General features: G+C 45.9%; 1 pseudogene; it reads right to left on the reverse strand.

Moving 5' to 3' along the window:
* The window catches only part of LOC142139789 (cyclin-dependent kinases regulatory subunit 1 pseudogene), a 52079-nt pseudogene extending 45611 nt beyond the window's left edge, over positions 1–6468 (reverse strand).
* Positions 6469–7101: the final 633 nt, after the last annotated feature.

A 7101-nucleotide genomic window follows, 5' to 3' on the forward strand; every position in this document is an offset into this window, starting at 1 on the left:
AAGAGTTCCGGAAGTTCCTATTTAGAACTCCATTCTGTATGACTAGCAGCATTTGATAATACATGTATGGGATACCATCCGCTCTCACATAACACAGGCTGATTGTACTGTGCACATATGCCTGAGCCAACACACCCAGCAGTTTCCATCACTGTGGCTCCACACACCACACACCAATGCCTGCCACCATACCTAGAGAAATACAATACTCAACATGTTTTACAAGCTGAGCAGGATTGAGATGATTTAATACTTTATAGTGAATTATTGAACATCTTACCAAATGTCCTGATAAATTCACAGTCTGTATGTGAACGTTGTAAATAGGGTTACTTACAAAGAGAAAGACCACAGCACAATGCATCAATATATTCGTGATCACCCCGCAGTTTGTCCTTCTATTAAAGGAGTCACTATGATGTTGATTTTGGGACTGATTCCAGCATCTAGTAGGTTTAAGTACTTATGCAGCTGGTCCTGAAATAAAGGACACTATTTAGTTCAACTAAGCCTGACATTCTATGTCGGATCATTGTGCTTTTCCTGTTTGTAAAGTGCAGCTTCTTGGTTTTACCCTCGCTTCTGCAGACCCTCAGATGTGGCTCTTTGGGGGACACAAAACATGGGCTTCTGCCACCCTCCTTAGGTACATGTTGGCACTACCACCCTCCCTCATCTGTTTATATCAACATAATGGGTATGATTCCTTCCTGCATAGATATGTATGCCTTGGCTCTGTCTTTTTAACTTCCCTCAGGCAACACGTCTGACCTCAGAGATAAATCTTTCCAGTCCTAGGCTACTTGATCACTTTGCTTGTCACTACTGACAAGCTAAGCTGCTATTCAGTGAGAACAAGGCAGTCTGCTATGCAGACATGCATCCATAGCATTTGCTGGCCATTGTTAACTCTGACGCTGTTCTGCCTATTGATTTGATCTGGGACCACCCATGGGTGAACCAGTCTGGGCATGATAACCAATGATGTCCATGACAAATGACCATTCCAAGATCACAAATCATCATCACAATGCTGGATTACTTAGCAGTTGCAGTACCCCTGACCCCAGTTTTCCAGCAAGAGATTTTTTTTCCTCCCGCCTTTTCGCCTTTTGCCAAGATTGACTGACTCATTCAAAGTGCCTGTGGATGTCATTGATAGGCTGATCAATACACCTTCAGAGACCCAGTATGCAGAGGCAAGTCATCTTCCATGAGATAATCATTTTTAAGCAGCAGAAGAAAACTACAATGACCTTAACTGCAAACAAAAGGCTCAACCATATAATTTTGTATGAGAGGAAATCGCTAGAGATACAAATTCCAGTTGTGTAGACATTAACTTTAGCTTTTGCTTGTTCTAGCTAAATAATTGGAATCTCTTGCAGTTGATCCTTTTATTTTTTGGTTGTCTGATGCTACAGCCTAAAAAACACATGAACAAACATGTGCTTCTTCTAAGCCCCAGGGTCTCTGTTATTCCTCTCTTTCTGAATTATCCAGGCTAAATTTGTCTAGGATAACCAGGTAAAGGAATTTCTCAGTGACTGTGCACCCCACTCTGAGCTGACTGAGTTAGCCTCTTAAATTGTTGCAGATAATACTATAGGGTGAAAGAGCAATCCAACAGGTTTAGGGGGCAACAGACTCCCTCCTCCAACACTAGCTTTGGCAGGTTCTCTGCAAACCCCAGTCAGCTTGGTAGTCCAAAGCTCTATACCTAGGGATGAAAAACCTCAGTATGACTTAGCATAACTCTTACATCTATCACTCTAGGTACCTCCCTGGGGTCTAACTCTGGATATTTCAAGAAGTATGACTGCCGCACACCAGCAACACTTAGGCCCCAGAGTTTGTATGCCAGGGATACATAATCAAATATTTACCTCTCTACTCCAGACATATATTTTTAGTCAAATTTAACTAAACCTCAACTTTTAAAAAAGCTATGGTTCCAGTAACAAAGCTTTGTGGTCCAAAAGAATGGATCAGTCTTTCCTATTTTGGACCTTAAATCCTTCAAAGTCTTCATGAGGAACTTCTGTTTCAAGATGGAATAGCTGCTCTCAGCAGTTACATCCATGGAGCAAGGAGAATTTCTCATCTCAATCAAATTTAGAGACATTTACATCCATGTACAAATCTGACAAGCCTTCATCTCATTCACAGTCCTGGACCAGCACTTCCAATCTGTGGCAATTACCATCATCTTGTGAATGGTTCAGAGGGTGTTTATGATATCAATGATCATGGCACTGCTCTAATGTAGGGGATCAAAGTGATCCACCAATTGGATGACCGTCTAATCAAGGCTCCATAAATGGAGGAGAACAAAGCCAGCCTATACCTAGTCTAAACCGTGCTGTCAAGTTTTTGATACCTGCACAGAGAATGGCTGTCACAACTTTAGTATGTGCTTACTGGTTTTGACACTACTCACCAAAGAGGCGCAGAGTCTAACGTGTTCCAGGTATTCACCAGGAACCCCCGCAAGGGAGTATGGTCTTAGCTGTGGGAGACACGCAGGTCGCGGTCCTCAGAGGGAGAAACCAGTGAAGCGGTGAGATGAAAACGGTGTCAGGCAGGCCGGGTCAGAAACGAGAGAATCAGGATATGCCACAGGGGAGATCCAAGCCAAAGTCAGAAGTAGCCGGGTTCGGTACACAGGAATATCAGCAGTAGAATGGTCAGCAAGCCGGGTTCGGTACACAGGAATATCAGCAGTAGAATGGTCAGCAAGCCGGGTTCGGTACACAGGAATATCAGCAGTAGAATGGTCAGCAAGCCGGGGTCGGTACACAGGAATATCAGCAGTAGAATGGTCAGCAAGCCGGGTTCGGTACACAGGAATATCAGCAGTAGAATGGTCAGCAAGCCGGGTTCGGTACACAGGAATATCAGCAGTAGAATGGTCAGCAAGCCGGGTTCGGTACACAGGAATATCAGCAGTAGAATGGTCAGTAAGCCGGGTAATACACAGAGAGCAAGAGAACACAGGAACGCTGGAGTTAGGTGGGACCTATTACTCTGGCACTCTCCTAGTGCCAGAGTGATCCTTAAATAGCGCCTCAATTAGCGGCGGTGGTGACGCTGAACACCACCGCCGGATTTACTAGAGAGCGTTCCGTTGCCTAGCAACGGAAAGTGGCTGCTGACCCGGAAGTGTACTTGGTTGCCTAGCAACCGAGCGCTCAGAGGTAGTAGCAGGCGTCCGTCCCTGTGCGACGGACACAGCACAGGGACGGCGCCTGACAGTACCCCCTCCTCTACTTTGTTGGATAGATCCTTGGTCCAAGAATTGTTTCAATAGTCGTGGGGCGTGAAGATCCTCTTTAGCCACCCATGATCTCTCTTCTGGACCGAAGCCCTTCCAATGGACTAAGAATTGATGTCGTCCGTGGAGAATACGGGAGTCCAGGATGCGGCTTACTTCAAATTCCTCGCCAATGGTAGTCCGTACAGGAGCTGGGCGATGAGGCAAGCGATGAAACTTATTGAGTATAAGTGGCTTCAGAAGAGAGACGTGAAACACATTATGGATTTTTAGGGAGGGAGGTAACTGAAGTCTGTAGGTCACCGGGTTGATAACATGTGTTATAGGGAAAGGTCCAATATAACGAGGAGCCAATTTTTGAGAAGGAACTCTCAACTTAAGATTGCGTGTAGACAACCATACTTTGTCGTGAACATGTAATAGGGGAATAAGTCTCTGATGACGGTCAGCCGCTTTTTTATAGCGCAAAGAAGTCTCCTGGAGTTTGGTTTTAGTAGTTGACCAAATCTGAGAGAAGTTCCGTGTTAAATTTTCCACAGCTGGAACTGGTGAGGAAATCTGCCCGGAGAAATCTGGGAGGGTGGGTTGGGTTCCATAAACAACAAAAAATGGAGAGGCACCAGAAGACTCGTGATGATGAAAGTTGTGAGAAAATTCTGCCCAAGGTAGGAGATTGGCCCATTCTGTTTGATTGTCTGCAGAAAAACATCGTAGAAATACTTTGAGGTCCTGGTTGACCCGTTCCGTCTGGACATTGGTTTGTGGGTGATAGCCGGACGAGTACTTGAGGTCAGAACCAAGAATCTTACAAAAGGCTCTCCAGAATTGAGAAACGAACTGCACTCCACGATCCGAAATGATTTCATGAGGACAACCATGGATTCTGAATATCTCCTTAATAAAGATACGGGCCAACTGAGAGGCAGACGGTAGAGCAGGTAAGGGTACAAAGTGGGCCATTTTCGAAAATCTGTCAACGACGACCCAAATGACAGTAAACCCATTACTGGGGGGAAGGTCAGTGATGAAATCCATGGATATACTTTGCCAAGGAAAATCTGGAGTAGGAAGTGGTTGTAGAAGACCTGGTGGAGCCAATCTGGGGTTTTTACAACGAGCACACGTGGAACATGAGGCCACAAATTTCTGTACGTCAGAATGCAAAGCCGGCCACCAATATTTTTGACGAAGAAATTCGTAGGTTTTCTTCACCCCGGCGTGTCCTGCCAGTTTGGAGGAATGTGCCCATCGTAGAGCTTTGGCTCGTAGCTTGGGTTCCAAGAAAGAACAACCCCTAGGAGGTGTTTTGGGAGAGGTTTTGGTAAGGGCTATAACCTTGGTAGGTGTTAAGATTGGCAGTGGTTTCAGAGATGTGAAAAGATCCGTGTTATCAAAAGATCGAGACAAGGCGTCCGCTCGGATGTGCTTGGACCCAGGATGATAAGTTAAAATAATATCAAAACGTGCAAAGAATGAAGCCCATCGAGCTTGGCGTGGGTTGAGGAACCGAGCTTCACTGATATACAGCAGGTTCTTATGGTCAGTTAAAACTGTTACTGGATGACGGGAACCTTCTAAGAGATGTCGCCACTCCTCCAAGGCGGCCTTGATTGCAAGCAACTCTTTGTCGCCAATACCATAATTCTTTTCATGCGGCAAGAATTTCTTGGAGAAAAATCCGCAGGGAAGATGAGTACCACGTTCAGATCTTTGTAAGAGTATTGCTCCAGTACCTATTGCAGACGCATCAACTTCCAGAAAAAAGGGTTCCAATTGATTAGGTTGAGAAAGAACTGGTGCAGACGAGAAGGCTTGTTTTAGGGAATCAAAAGCCTTTAAGGCATCGGTAGACCATTCTCTGGAATTAGATGATTTCCGGGACAGAGCGGTTATTGGGGCTATAATGGAGGAGAACCCTTTAACAAACTGCCTGTAATAGTTGGCGAACCCAACAAATCTTTGAATGGCCTTGGTGCCTTGAGGAAGAGGCCAACTTTTAATAGCGGATACCTTCTTTGGATCCATGCGTAGTCCTGATCCTGAAACAATGTACCCTAGAAAAGGGAGTTGCTCAACTTCAAAGATACACTTCCCTAATTTGCAGAAGAGTTGATTAGCTCGTAGTCGAGATAGAACTTCTTTGACATGAAGACGATGGGAGGAGATATCTCGGGAGAAAATCAAGATGTCGTCCAGATAGACAACTATGGAATGATATATTAAGTCTTGGAAAATCTCATTTACAAAGGACTGAAAGACAGCGGGGGCGTTGCTAAGCCCGAAGGGCATAACTAGATATTCGAAATGTCCGTCCCGCGTGTTGAACGCTGTCTTCCACTCGTCCCCTTGGCGAATTCGTACTAAGTTATATGCCCCTCGGAGATCCAATTTAGTGAAGACTCGGGCTCCGCTGATTCTGTCAAAAAGATCCATGATAAGGGGCAGAGGATAACGATTTTTAATGGTAATTTTATTTAGTTGCCGATAATGAATGCAGGGGCGTAGGGATCCGTCTTTTTTCTTGACGAAAAAGAACCCTGCTCCGGCCGGAGAGGAGGATTTTCTGATAAACCCTTGGGCTAGATTTTCAGAGATGTATTGGGACATAGCTTGGGTTTCTGGCAGAGACAGGAGATAAGTTCTGCCACGAGGAATCTGTTTTCCCGGAATTAAATCGATCGGACAGTCCCAAGGGCGATGAGGTGGTAGAATCTCTGATCTTTGCTTGGAAAAGACGTCCTTAAAAGTCAGATAGACCGAAGGTAATGTGGATGTCTCCGAATTGGTTTGAGTGAGGCAAACGTTGGAGCGAGGAGAAAAAGTGCACCGATTATGGCACTGCCGACCCCAGGAGATAACTTCGGCACGAGCCCAGTCAAATTGTGGAGAGTGGTTCCGGAGCCAGGGGAGACCCAATATTAAAGGATTGATGGATTGAGGTAACACTAGGAATTGAATCCATTCTTGATGCAAGGCCCAATCCGCAATTGAACCGCACCAGTGATGCTGGAAATGGTGCCGTTGCTGACACGATTACCGTCTACAGCTGTTAGTGTTAACGTCTGTGGAAGAGCCAGAATGGATAACTGAAGCTGTGAGGCAAGAGAAGCCGAGATGAAATTTCCAGCCGCACCCGAATCCACGAAGGCAAGGATCTGCTGGGGTCCTTTAGAACTGACCAGTAGAACAGGCATAAGGAACTCAGGGTTAGAAGTTGAGTAGGGAGTGGAAACAGCTACTCCTAAGGCGGCCTCCCTCTTACCGTTTAGGAGGGAGTGTTTCCCGGTCTTTTAGGATAGAGGCTTAGGACATGTCCGGACTCTCCGCAATATAGACACAGTCTCTGTTTGAATCGCCGCTCACGCCCCTTAGGCGTCAATTTTGAGCGACCCAGCTGCATCGGTTCCTCTGTAGCTGGAGTAGGATTTTGAAAGGTAGGTGCCAAGCGGATGGGGCGTCTTGAGAAAGATCTCTCCGATGTTCTTTCCCTAAAACGTAGGTCAATCCGGATACACAGGGAAATGAGGGTATCCAGGTCAGAAGGAAGTTCCCTGGTGACCATCTCATCCTTAATTCGGTCCGTAAGGCCCTGCCAAAAGGTAGCAATGAGTGCCTCGTTGTTCCATCGCAGCTCTGACGCCATGGTACGGAATTGTACCGCATACTGACCGACTGACATCGAACCTTGTCGAAGATTTAATAGACCAGAAGCAGCTGAGGAGACCCGACCTGGTTCGTCAAAGACCTTGCGAAACATGTCGATGAATGCTGCGGAGTTCTCCAGTAAAGGATCATTGCGCTCCCATAATGGTGAAGCCCAGGCCAAG

Source organism: Mixophyes fleayi, chromosome 2 (genome assembly GCF_038048845.1).
Source record: "Mixophyes fleayi isolate aMixFle1 chromosome 2, aMixFle1.hap1, whole genome shotgun sequence".
Classification (NCBI taxonomy): Eukaryota; Metazoa; Chordata; class Amphibia; order Anura; family Limnodynastidae; genus Mixophyes; species Mixophyes fleayi.